The 13,814-nt window shown below is 42.0% G+C and overlaps 1 long non-coding RNA gene across 1 annotated transcript in view; it reads left to right on the top strand.

Moving 5' to 3' along the window:
* Positions 1 to 7,028, top strand: part of LOC133386804 (uncharacterized) — a 331,786-nt gene extending 324,758 nt beyond the window's left edge. Inside the window, exon 4 of the long non-coding RNA XR_009763300.1 lies at positions 6,525 to 7,028. This is a non-coding gene — a long non-coding RNA (uncharacterized LOC133386804). The remainder of the gene's footprint in view (positions 1 to 6,524) is intronic.
* Positions 7,029 to 13,814: the final 6,786 nt, after the last annotated feature.

Genomic DNA, 13,814 nt, shown 5'->3' with positions numbered 1-13,814 from the left:
TTCATGTAATTACTAAGATACGTAACTTTTAGAAATGAGACATTAACTCTGCATTTATGATATTTAATGGCTTTGGTGAATGGACAGCATGCATGTAAATGGGAAATTTTATAAGTAGAACTGAGGGTTACAATACTTCACGTCCTTTTCTACATGACTTTGGGGGAATCTGCATCAAATCAGTTTGAAAGTATGAGTTATAGATTATAAAAATCCAAAGAGCTTGTCCAATAAATAACAATACTAAGAACCTACTTTTCAGTTAATATTTGTAATGGAAGACTATTTTAAAATGTTTGACTTGCAGTGATCTCTGGTTGTTTTTATTTGATTTATTTATAAAGTCTGTAAGTAATTTTTCCAGCTCAGATGTTGGAGTGGTCAAAGCGGTTTACAGATTTTAAAACAAATAATCTGTAAGCAGAATAGAAATCCAAAAATGTAACAGTACCAGAATAAAAGTTATTCTTGTCTAAAAGGCTATTAAAAGAAATCTTGAGAAGATATTCAGCAAATGCTGCCCTGGGCTCCTACTGGTAGGAAGGGTGAGATATAAATAAATAAAAAAATAAATAGACAAAAAAGGGGTCAGATTATGGGATGGACAGATTAAGATGGTCCACCCCCAAAGACTAATGGAATCCACTGGATTCCTGAATGCCCTAGGGGACTTCCCTGTAGATAGAGCAGGCAACCCTGTTGAAACCCTTGTCACGTTGTGGAACGAGATGCATCAGGCTCTTAACACAGTTGCCCCTGAGCATCCCCTCCGGCATTGCGGAGCCCCGTTTGCACCTTGGTACACCAGTGATCTAAGGGCAATGAAATAGGCTGGATGACAGCTAGAGCGCAAGTGCCAAAAGATGTGATGTGAGGCTGATCAGGCACAAGTAAAACATCATAACCATGCCTACCGTGTGGTGGTGAGGGCGACGAAGAAGGCTCACTTCTCCACAACCATCACATCCTCAAGCAGCCATCCAGTAGAGCTTTTCTGTATTCTCAGGGGACTGTTGACATCAACTCCAGGAAATAGCATTTTAGACCCTTAAGCAGCCCATTGTGAATTGTTTGCAAGGCACTTTGAGGGTAAAGTTGCTCACCACTGTAGCAATCTTGATGCCCTTTCCACATCTACTATAGTCCCCAGTGAGCTGTCCAGTGCAACATCTGCTGCAACTTCTTGGGATTGGTTTCAATTGATGCGGCCTGATGGAGAAGGTGCTTGCGACGATGTGGCCAACAATGTGTCCTTTCGACCGTTGCGCTTCTTGGCTTAGTAAAGCTTGCAGATAGGGTATGTGTCATTGTGGGAAGGATTGGTTCCAGCCACCCTGAAAGAGGCAGTGATCTGACTGCTCCTGAAAAAGCCCACCCTGGACCCATTGGTTTGTGACAACTACTGCCCAATTGCAAATAGAAGAGGTGATTTGAGAGGGTTGTGGTGCAGCAATTGCAAGTACTCTTGGATAAAACAGATTATCCATTCCAATCTGGGTTCAGGTCTGGTTTTGGGACTGAATCGGCCTTGATAACCCTGATGGATGACCTGTATTTGGAGAAGGGCAGGGGGAGTGTGACCCTGTTATTCTTACTTGATCTCTCTGAAGTTTTTGATATCATAGACCATGGTATCCTTCTGGGCTGAATTGGTGAGACGGGTATCTGAGGCACTGTTTTACAATGGTTCTGATCCTGTCTCCAGGGTAATTTTCAGAGAACAGCATTTGATGATTGTCTTTTGGCTCCCTGGCAGTTGTGCTGTGGGGTGCCCTTGGGTACCATCTCATCCATGATGCTATTTAACTTCCATATGAAGCCCTTGGGAGTGGTCATCAGGAGATTTGAACTGAGGTGTCAGCAGTATGCTGATGATACCCAGCTCTATTTCTCTGTAATATCTGTATTGGGAGACGCCATGCAAGTCCTGAATCGGTACCTGGACTTGATGGTGGGTAAACTGAATCTGAATCCTAGTAAGATAGAGGGGCTGTGGGTTGGGGTTCCTTAGTTCAGATAACTGGTCAGTTGCCTGCTGTGGATGGGGTCATACATGGTCTGAAAGAGCAGGTTCATAGTATGGGGCTGTTCCTGGATCCATCTTTATCACTAGAGGCCCAGGCAACCTCAGTGCTAGGAGAGCCTGTTACCAGCTTTGGCTGGTAAGCAGCTGTGGCCATTTCTGGATCAGGATAGCTGTTGTCCATGCACTGGTAACCTCCAGGCTGGATTACTGTAATGTGCTCTATGTGGGGCTGCCCTTGAGGTTGGTCCAGTAGCTGCAGCTAGTGCAAAATGTGGTGGCACAACTGCTCTCTGGGGCAGGGTATCGCCAACATGTCATCCTGCTGCTGAAAGAATTGCACTGGCTGCCCATTAGCTACTGGACTAAGTTAAGGTTCTTGTTTTGATGTACAAAGCCCTGTACAGCTTGGGACCAGGATACCTGAAAGCTCATCTTACCCCTTGTTGGAATAGGCAAATGTTGCATGTTCCCTTTAAGGGATATTTGGGGAATATCCCATGTACCTGTTTTACCATGATGTAATTTTCTAATGGGTGGGGTTACTTACCTGACTTCCTCCTCCTTTGTCCTGGGGGATTTTTGAATATTCTGCATTGCTGATCTTCCTACCTTTGAGAGAGAGCGCATGGCACAGATGCTGTCTCTGAGAGCATCAATACTAAACCACTAAAATGAACTGAGACTCCTATTTTCTTTCTTCTAAGCTAGAGCCTATGTTCCTAACATATGAGGTTGTAAGTAAACATTCTTTTCTTTTACCTAAAAGATTGTGTCTGTTGTTGTTTATATAGAGAAAGGTGGGGCTGGTTACATTCTCATTCTGCTGCTTGTGTTTTTATATCTCTGCTAAGAAATAAGACCAACCAAATTAGTTCCTATTTCTCTCTGGTATTTTTATAATACCGAACAGCCCTTATATACCCAGTTGACCATTGCACTCTGCAGGTGAGATCCTCCTGCAGTTACCATCTTGTCAAGAGGTCTGTTCCTCACAATATAGGAAGTGGACCTTTAGCGTAGCGGCACTTACCCTTTGGAATTTCCTCCCCTTAAATATTAGACAGGTGCCATCTCTGTTATCTTTTCGGTGCCTACTGAAGACCTTCCACTTTCAAAAAGCCTTTTAAATAAAGACCTTATCACAGTCTGCATCTGTGTTGGCATTGCTTTATAACGTGTTTAAAGCTTTTTAAAAAAATGTTTTTAAAGATCTTTTGTTTTAAAATGATTTTAAATATGTTTTGTTTTAAAGTCTTTTTTAATGATATTTTAGAGTGTTTTTAGTGTTTTTGTTTGCCGCCCTGGACTCCTACTGGAAGGAATGGCAGGATATAAATTTAACAAATAAAATAAAATAATAAAATAAATAATATTAAATAAACAGTTTGAAGGGGAGGGTGCCACCACAAAGAATCCCTAGCTATGCGCCCTTGAAGGTGAAATCAGCATAAATGCTAGGACAAAAGGCAGAGCTGCAGTTGCTGTTCTCAGAGCAAGTGGAGGTACACAATGAGGTGGGATGTCTTGGAGCCATGCAAGACCCACATGGGCACGGGGTTTGAAGTCAAAACCAGTACCTGAAATTTGCCCGAAGCAACTTGGAAGCTAGTGCAGGCAGACTAGCACTGGCAATCTGTCCTCTTGTAGTCAGGCCTGGGTTTAATTCTGCAAGAACCTCCTATTCCCATATAAAACCTTTCATACTCTTCTCTAAGGAGGCCTTGCTCTTCCCCAACTATATGATATTAAGCAGGTCTCCACTAAGAGCATGTCCTCTTCTGCTGAGATGCTTTGGCTTTTGAGGCCCAGCGAGCTGGATCTTCATCTGCGTTCTAGAGGCAAGATTAAACCTTTTTATTATCCCAGTATGAGAAATCAACTTTTTAAAAAATGGTTTACTTGCTTTTCTTTAAGATATCAGCAGTACTGGAGAAGGGCAAACTTAGTACAAAATTATAACCATAACTAAACCATCAAATCAGAGCAAAGTTAACATTAGTTCATTCACAACCCACCACCTTTTAACTCAAACGGCTTGATGCTCCCCTGCCTCAAAATGTATTTTTACTATCTTCTTCTAAAACAACAAATCTGGCTGATTAGGAAGGAATTCCACAAGAAAGGAACCACCACCCACCCATGCACCCACCCACTCCCACACTGCCCATTGGTGGACCTCATCTCTGGAACTTGAAAGAGACCCTCACACCTTGTTCTCAACTCAGGGAAAAGGTAGAGCAAGAGTATTAAGGGCATGCCATCAAATACCCCACACTTAGGCCATTGTTATTTATTTACTTAGTTGGTATTGTTAATGTGCTCTCATGTTTTGATTATTTGAGACATTTCTGGTCTATGCAAATTCTTTGTGTTTTCATTTGAATTCTATCAGATCAAGCTAGACATTATGTTTTTTTCTGGAACTCCCTACATTTTTTCTTTCTCAAAAAGCAGACTTGAGAGAGGGGGCAACTTGGACCAGACATGTGGTATGGGGAGGGTGAGGGGTCTAATCCTTTGCTGCCAAGTTGATCCTCTGATTTAAATCACTTTTCTAGCTGTCCATGTAGAGTAGCCCTGTGTCCTGTTTTACAGAGGGCAGTCTCGGTTTTGGTATCAAGAAAACCTTGATTGCCTTGATTGATGACCTTTATCAAGAGAGTGACAGGAGAAATGTGACCCTGTTAGTCCTCCTTGACCTCTCAGCAGATTTTGACACCATTGACCATGATGTCCTTCTGGAGTAGATCATGGGGGTGGAAGTTTGTGGTACTGTATTACAGTGGTTCCACTCCTACTGCTGCGTCACTGCCAGAAAATAGTGCTAGGAAAATGTTGTTTGGCTCCATGGCTTTTGGCCTGTGGGGTCCCACAAAGGCCCATTCTGTCTCCTATGATAGTTAACATCTATATGAAACTGTTGGGAGTTGTCATCCAAGGATGTGGAACATGGTGCCATCGGTATGCGGGTGGGACAAAGCTCCATCTCTCCATTCCACTGGAATCAGGAGAGGCTGTGAAAGTGTTGCACTGGTGTCTGAGAGCAATGATGGACCGGATGGGGGCCAATAAAGGTAAAGGTGTCCCCGCACTTGTAGTGCAAGTCGTTTCCGACTCTTAGGGTGACATGTTGCGACGGGGGTGGAATTGCCAGTTCCATCCCCGGCCTTCCTTTACCCCCCAGTGTATGCTGGGTACTCATTTTACCGACCACAGATGGATGGAAGGCTGAGTGGACCTCGACCCCTTTTACTGGAGATTCGACTTCCTCCTTCCGTTGGAATCGAACTCCGGCCGTGAGCAGAGCTTCGGCTGCGTTACCACTGCTTACCACTGGTAAGACAGAAATGCTGTGGGTGACTAGTTCCTGTGTGGATGGTTCCCATGTGGATTTGTGGTTCCTGTGTCTGGGAATTAGCTGTATGATCTGTTCTGGGAAGGCTTATAATCCCTCTGAAGGAACAGGATTGTAGTCTGGGAGTAGTTCTGGATCCCGACTTGTCCCTGGAGTCTCAAGTGGGTTTCTGTAATTAGGAGGACTTATTTATTTATTTATTTATTTTATTTTATTTGTATCCTGCCCTTCCTCCCAGCAGGAGTCCAGGGCGTCAAACAAAGAGCTAAAAACACTTTAAAACATCATAAAAACATATCTTAAAATACATTAAAACAAAACAGCGTTAAAATATTTTTAAGAAACAACTTTAAAAAAGGGTTAAAAGCATTTTTAAAAAACATATCCAGCAATTCTAACACAGATGCAGACTGGGATAGGTCTCAACCTAAAAGGCTTGTTGAAAGAGGAAAGTCTTCAAAAGGCGTCGAAAAGATAGCTGAGACTTATGCTCCACTTAGGTTGATTCACCAGCTACGGCAGTTCCTGCACCAAGATAACCTGGTTCTCCTTGTGTATGCTTTGGTGACCTTCTGCCTGGACTACTGTAATGCACTCGTGAGGTTGCCCTTGAAGTTGCTCTAGAGGCTGTAGCTAGTTCAGGATGCAGCTGCTAGGCTGGTAAGTGGTGCAGCCAGATGGGATCATATCTTATTGGGCCTTAAAGCACTGCACTGGCTGACAATGAGACACCAGTCCCAATTCAAGGTGTTAAAACTAGTATACAACACCCTAAATAGCTTGGGACCAAAGTACTTAAAGGAGCACCTTTCCCAATATCAACCATCTCAGAACCTACAATCAGCAGGTGAGGACTTTGTGGTGCTGTCCCTGGGAGCTGCCTGGTTGGTGTTGACTCATTACAGATCCTTCTCAGTGGCAGTTAAGGAACATTCTTATTTACCCAGACATTTGGTGACTGAACAATACCGTTCTATGCAACTCTAAAATCACTGACTCAGAGAATGTGATTGTTTTTAACCGTTTTTAGAATGTTTTTAATGATATTGTTATTTATATGTTTGCCACTCTGAGCTCATTTGGGAAGAAGGGCAGGATATAAATGGAATTAATAATATAATAATATAATAATTATATTTGAAGGGCTGCCCACTCCAGGTCGGATTTAAAGATAAAGAACCCTAAGAAGGGAGAGCAGAAGAGGCATTGAAGTTACCCATCAACCATGGCACCTGGATAGCAGAATGAACAAGGACCAGGTCATCTGGTCACCGTCTTCCCCATTATAACAAAATGTATTGTATGTCTGTTAAAATTATAATTATAATTTCTAAATTTGTCTATATATGTATAATTAGCATATGTAATTTTTATAAAATAAGCACTTTTGTCCTTTTTTGGTGATGCATAAATGGAACCCTATCTCTGTATATTTAATAGCTTCAGGGACGTAATTTGGATCAGGGCTGCAGTTTTGGAGCAAATCCCTCCCCCCAGCTGTGCTTTTACAAAAAAGCAAGTACATGGGGAGTTTCATTAATTAACTCCCATCCCACCCAACATCTACTTGACCTTCAGATGTTTTTTCCAGGTAGGAATTTCCACATTTGCTTTGAGGCAAAATTTGATGAGCATACCACTGGTGATGGGTGATACACACAGGTACTGGGTTTGCATAGTTCCAGAAGTCACTGTGTTACTTCATCACCATCATCAGCCATTCTCGATGAGTGGCTGTCAGAGTAAAAATCTTATTTACTCCAAGCCATCTTTAAATGCTAATGTGTATCCTACATATTTTTACTCCTGGGTGACTTTACCTTTCCCTCCACCTTCCTGAGTTAATGCAATTTAATTATACACAGACCTTGAATGTCATTTTCTAATCCTTTGTGGTTCATTTGAAAGACTTGTAAAATAAAACTAATTGGTGTGTTCATTAAAGTGTCAGAAATATTTTTGGGTTCAATTAGATAGTACAGCGGTTTCATTCTAAGTGTGCTTCTCACACAATAACTATGTCAGGAGGGTGTAATTAGCAGCCATGTAAATGTACAATTGTCTTACATTTCCCCACTTCTTCATGCATACCTTAATTAAACAGCAAAGTTCTTACTAGCTTATCCATCTGAAAAAAGTGAGGTGAGACACCATGAAATTTTAGAACTGTTGAAATGAAAAATGAAAAGATTGTTGCCCAGTGAAAGCAGCAGCAGATAAATGCAGATGTGAATCATTTGTTATGGAGTGTGCTGATAGATCATGTGAGGCTCAGTGCAGTCACTATTTCACTCCAGTGCCATAATGGGTGATTTTGGGTGTGTGACTTTGAAGAACGGCTGGGATCCAAAGGATTCACACATTGAGGCTTTTCTGCTGGCCCTCTAACTGCAACCCTCGACTCCTCTTGAAAAGCTTCTCATGAGAGCTGGTCAGCCCTCTGGAACTGCATGTAAGGTGGCACTAGAGTAGCAGTGGACAACCTACAGCCCTAGGGCTGCAAGTGGCCTTTCAGTTGATTTCATGTGGTCCTCAACTCAATATCAAAACACTTCTGCAAGTGATCAGTTCAGACCTCTGGCAAGAGCTGTCTGTTCTCCCCTTGGCTGCCTACTGGGTGGACACACACACACAGAGGGGAGTGGCCTCAACTGCTTTTGGCTTTGGCCCTATTCACTGCTGGCTTTGACCCTACCCACCAGCAGCATCTGGCCCCCAAGGGAATGGGGTCCTCAAAAAAGGTTACCCAACATTAGGGGATGTTGTTAGAAGCATGAATTGGCAAACCCCATGTGCTTTCTGCTGATGCGCACAAGTCTGCTTGGTTCACTGGCCATTATCTCTTTGCCTGTGTGTTGTTCAGCCCCAGAACCTTGCATTCCAAGGAATGGCACAACTGTGAACTTAGAGCACAGAACATATAATTAGGGTGTTGTCAGATCATGATGGCACATGGGTTTCCAAATTTGTGGAATCCATGTTCATCACAAAAGAATCATAGTTCCTGTTGAGTGAAGAGAAAAGCATTTTGACAAAGCTAGAATTTCTGTTGCATGTCTGAAGACACAGAGGGGAGAGTAACAGGAGTCTTTCTCATATCTGGAAAATGTGATGCGAAACTTGTTAAATATGGAACATGAATTGTCACTGCCTTCCATGAACTCTTCTAGTTCAGTTGCCATTAATTTCTAGGAGATTGCACTACGGATCATGAAGTTCTCAATTCAAAATCTGACATGAACTCGCTTGGTGGCCTTAGGCAAGCCACTTTCTCTCTCAGCCTCAGTCTACCCATTTGCAATGTGGAAGATAATAATGACTTTTCTTACATGGTTACTTTGAGGATCACAACTGAGGCTCCTTGAAACTGCAATACTAATATTGTCAGGTGGTTAAATAATATTAAGAATTTAGCATCCTTTCTGTTTTTCTACTTTCAACCCCCCAAAAACACTTTTAAATATTAATTGGAACTATACAACCACCTAAACAGAATAAATTCTGCAGATAAGAAACAAAGTATTGCTCTTGAAAAGGGAGGAGCAGGGACAGAATTAACATATCCATGATTCATGTTTTCCTAGACCGACAATGGGAAGAAAGCATAAAAAGAATATTGTGCTTGTGCCCCGCAAGGTCCCTGGCAATTCAAAAAAATATATAATTTCCTTTATTCATATGAACTTGCCAAACAAGCATATACATAAAAGGCCATCTCTGTAAAACATCCCTGTGTGGAAGGATGTGGCAGGAGAGATAAATTTCAATAGGTCATTTTAAATATATATTTGAATGCTGTGTTCATCTTTTCTGCAGCCACTTTGAGCTGTTCTGAAAGCTGTAAAAGGATTTGCAGCTGCTGTGTCTTCCTGGTTTTCAATGGTTTCTTTTTTAAACATTCAGGCTTAAGGATTTATGAACCAGTGATGCTGGGGTTACAGAGGAACAAGAAGAGATCAGGCCATCAAATCCACTGTAGTGTAATGGGTCACAGTCTGATTCTGGGATTATCAAACATCCACAGTCTAAAGACTACACATTAATGCATCAAGTACTGGAGAGATTATGAAGTTTAACATACTATGACAGGATGATAGGGAAGAACTACCTGAGAGAATTAGATCTGGAACAGATTTGAAGCTACTTTGTTTGCTCTTAAAACCCTTCACATCTCTGAAGATGTTTTGTGTGTGAGGGTGGTAGAGGCATCCGTTCCCCCTCAGCTATCTATTCTTACAGTTTGGGGGGGGAGTGTAACTTGAATGAATAGTTAAACTAAATCAATGAGACTGGAATATCATTTTAGAAATGATTCAGAGTTTCCGTATCACCACTAGCATAGGGTTGCCATATTGCCTGGTTAGCTGAGTTATACCCAAATTCTAGCCATGCTACCCAGTGCCCACTTAGCCCATTGGGTAGCCCGGATTCCCAGCTTTCATTTTTAAAAAAAGTCTCTAGCCCTTGTGGATTCAGAGATACAAGGCAAGTTTTCTGCCCAATCATTTTGTGAGAAATCAGCCTATTCCCACTTTCCATTGTTCTTAGCCAATAAGGGACACCACAGCTGTCCTGGGAAAATCAAGAATTTTAGCCTGCCTGCTGCATATGCAGAATCTAGGAAGTTTAGAAAACTGCACATGCTCACTTGATCTAAATGTCCAGCTCCATCTCTTATTCTAGAGATTCTAGCTCACTTTATGGTTGAGTCAGCAAGGAGAAAAAGCCATCATCTCAATTGCTACAGTGTCTCAGGGTACGTGTCTTAAGTGGTGAATGCAATGGGAGTATCTGCCTGCCATCATGGAGGATGGAATAAAGGGGTTTGAATCCACCAAAGGGAGAGCCAGTGTGGCTTAGTGGTTAGAGTGTTGGACTACGGCTTGGGAGACTAGGGTTTGAATCCCCATACAGCCATGAAGCTCCCTGGGTGACCTTGGGCCAATCACTGTCTCTCAGCCTCAGAGGCAGGCAATGGTAAACCACCTCTGAATACCACTTACCATGAAAACCCTATTCATAGGGTCGCCATAAGTCGGAATTGACTTGAATGCAGTCCATCCATCAAATGCTCCTGCCCCAAACAAATACAAATATAAAAGCAAACCTCAGCAATACAGAAAAGACTAAAAAGTATTTTTAATACATATCCTTCTTCAAAATGACTGACAGATATCTCCCCACCAAAGATTACCCTACCTCATTTCTTCTCTGGAAATGGATGGATGGGTGTACACACATACACACGGAATGGAACAATGCATCCCACACTCATTACACTGGGAAAAGTTATTTGCTTACTATGTGGTATTTTTTTCTCTCTTGGTGCTTCATGTTCCTCTTGGTGCAACACTGGAGGCCTTCAAGAGGCAGCTGGACAGTCTCCTGTTGGGTATGCTTTAATTTGGATTCCTGCATTGATCTGTGGTTGGACTCTACGGCCTTATAGGCCCCTTCCAACTCTATGATTCTATGTCTGCCCCCTGGCAGTGCTGAGATCTTTGCCATTCCCACTGCTATGCCAGGTTTTTTGGGGGAAATGCAGGCTGGGGCTTTAGCTCCTTCAGGGGACACCAGCAGCAGTTTTATTCATGGAAAGCAGAAAATGGCTGGGTGGGTAAGGTACATTCCCCTTTCTCACTATCAGTTGCCCTGTCTAACGCTAGCACAACTTGCAGGTCATTGCATTTTCTTTTTTTAATAAGGAGAGGTGCCAGCACGCAAGCCTCCATCAAGTTTCTCCTCTCTTTGAACTGGTATGTGAGAGTCAGTGTACTGAAGACACTTCTTACATGTTTAGACACCATTCTCTTTCTTATTTCATGCAGTACAGGGTAGTGTCCTAGCAGTGGTGAGAGAGGTTCTTGGGTGAGCCTGGGACAAAATAAGCTCTCTGGTGCTCTCTTTCATTTAAGCAGGGATGTGGGTTTGCAGGAAAATTGTTGGATGCCCTAAATAGAGTGTGAACTGATTTAGCTTGTTTATTAGATTCATATTTAGGAAACAACACTTTAAAAGTACCTCATGTTAATTTTATATCCCAACAGCCACAAGCATTTGAACTGAAATATTTGATTAGGAACAAATTAGGATATAAATCCTCTTAATAACTTTCCTCTTTCAAAAAGCCTTTTAAGTTAAGACCTATCCCAGTCTGAGTCTGTGTTGGAATTGCTTTTAATATGTTTTTGTAAAACCTTTCCCCCACGCTAAACAATATTTTTTAACTCTTTTTATTTAAGATGTTTTTAAGGCTTTTTAAAAGAATTTTTTAAAATTGATTTGTTTTAATGTATTTTAAAATCTGTTTTTATGATGTCTTAAAGTGTTTTTAGCTCTCCTGACACTTCACATGTAGGCATATACATATATAGTGCCAAGTAGGGTTGCCAGGTTCATGGCCTGAGACGGATCCTTGTATCTTTAGGAGAAGAGAAAGTCAGCCAAGTGCAGGTGTTCTTGCAACACTATAATGAGAAAAACCATAAGGTGGAATTCTCCCTTCCCCCTGCACAACTTTTAAAGATACAGAAGATGTCTTGGAGGGCGGGCCTGGCAACCAAGAGGTCTTCTGTATCTTTAAAAGTTGTGCAGGGGGAAGGGAGAATTCCACCTTGCGGTTTTCTCATTACAGTGTTGCAAGAACACCTGCACTTGACTTGGCTGACTTTCTCTTCTCCTAAAGATACAGGATCAGTCTCAGGGGATGAACCTGGCAACCCTAATGCCAAGAGATGGGAAATCAAGGAAGTGACATTACATTAGCCTCGTATATAGATACAGCTAGGGCTGGAGCACACATTAAATGCTGAGCCGGCCCTGCCATTAGGCAGAATGAAGCAGCCACTTCAGCCTCAAGCAACTAAGTGTCTCATGCCAGTCCTAATTAAAGGTGACATGGCAATACCAGAGACAGAGTGGCAAAATGAGGAGTGGGGGGCATTTTGGTCCAGCACTTGGGTGTGGAGCCAACACCTGCAATTTATGTAACAAAACTCCTCCCAGCCACTTTCCCCCCTCCATCAGCTGCATCTTGAAATGTGTGTGTGTGTGAAAGTTGCAGCAGAAAAGTGATGGCAGGACAAGGAACAAGCATCCCCTTCCCCCTGCCAGTTCTCCACTCCAAATCATATCTCTTTTCTCTCTCAAACACAGCCATTTGGGTTTTGTTCTACAATGTTGTATGCAATATTTGTTCCACCTTTAGCCTTTTGAGATTCCAAGAGGAACAGCTCTTCTGTGTCAGTTCACTTGTTACACATAATATGCCGTGTAGTGGGAAAACTTGACAGAAATATTTCTCTACCTTTAATTACGTTCTGAGGTGGCTTGGGTGAGTTCAGTAAGAATACTTCAAGTTTGGAGCAGGTTGTTATTCTGAAATGATTGTAGATGTGATAAAAAATGCCCCTTTAGGTCACAGCTTATGTGCCTTTGTCATTCATCTCCCCACCCATGCTTCTTAGGAAGGTGCCTGGCACTATGATTTCTATTTGCAGGTATCATTATGGGCCCTTATGCACTATCCTCTCTCTTCAAGATAAAGGAAGAGGCTGTATCAACATTCACAGGGTTACATGGCAACAGCTGACTGATGGTGCATTCTTTTCTCCTGCCTTCAAGGGAAAGAAATATACTTGCAGGTTTCAACGTGTTATACAGAATTCAAATCCACTTTGGTGAGCATGACTGGAATGAATGTTTTAATACAGTTTTAAAATTGTCTGAGTGACCAAGTAAGCATCTTTAGTTGCTTCATTGTTTAAGGGCTGCAATCCTGAGTATACCTGCTCTAGAGTAAGAACCTGCTCTAAATCCCCCTGAGTAAAGTAAACTCAGAGGGATTTCTTTCCATGCAGACCTGTGTAAGATGACCAAGCTTTCAGTCTAGTTCATGAAACAAGCAAATTGGCTGACTAATATATGAGAGCAGGGAAGCTCCCTCTTGGTTTATGAAATGGCATGCATGATGCCAAACCTCTCTTGGGTTCATGAAATGGGCAGTGGCTTTGAGGTGTTGCTTTATATAACTTGCAGTTAGATGGATGCTAGGGCCTAATTTGAGACAGTTTTTCCAGAGCTCAACCCAAAACCTATTTTCAGCACCAGGAATGTACAAACTCATAGTAAAGAGGAGAATGTGTCTGTACATGTGACAAATTATTTATTTATTATTTATTTATTTATTTATTGTACTTATATACCGCCCCACAGCTGAAGCTCTCTGGGCAGTTTACAGTAACTAAAAACATTAAAACAAATATACAAATTTAAAAACACATCTTTCAAAAACAATTTAAAACACATGCTAAAATGCCTGGGAGAAGAGGAAAGTTTTGACCTGGCGCCGAAAACATAACAGTGTTGGTGCCAGGTGCACCTCATCAAGCTCATCATTCCATAATTTGGGGGCCACCACTGAGAAGGCCCTCT

Source organism: Rhineura floridana, chromosome 6 (genome assembly GCF_030035675.1).
Source record: "Rhineura floridana isolate rRhiFlo1 chromosome 6, rRhiFlo1.hap2, whole genome shotgun sequence".
Lineage (NCBI taxonomy): Eukaryota > Metazoa > Chordata > Lepidosauria > Squamata > Rhineuridae > Rhineura > Rhineura floridana.
Note: the sequence above shows the minus strand (reverse complement) of the source record. Positions and strands in the feature narration are given on the sequence as shown.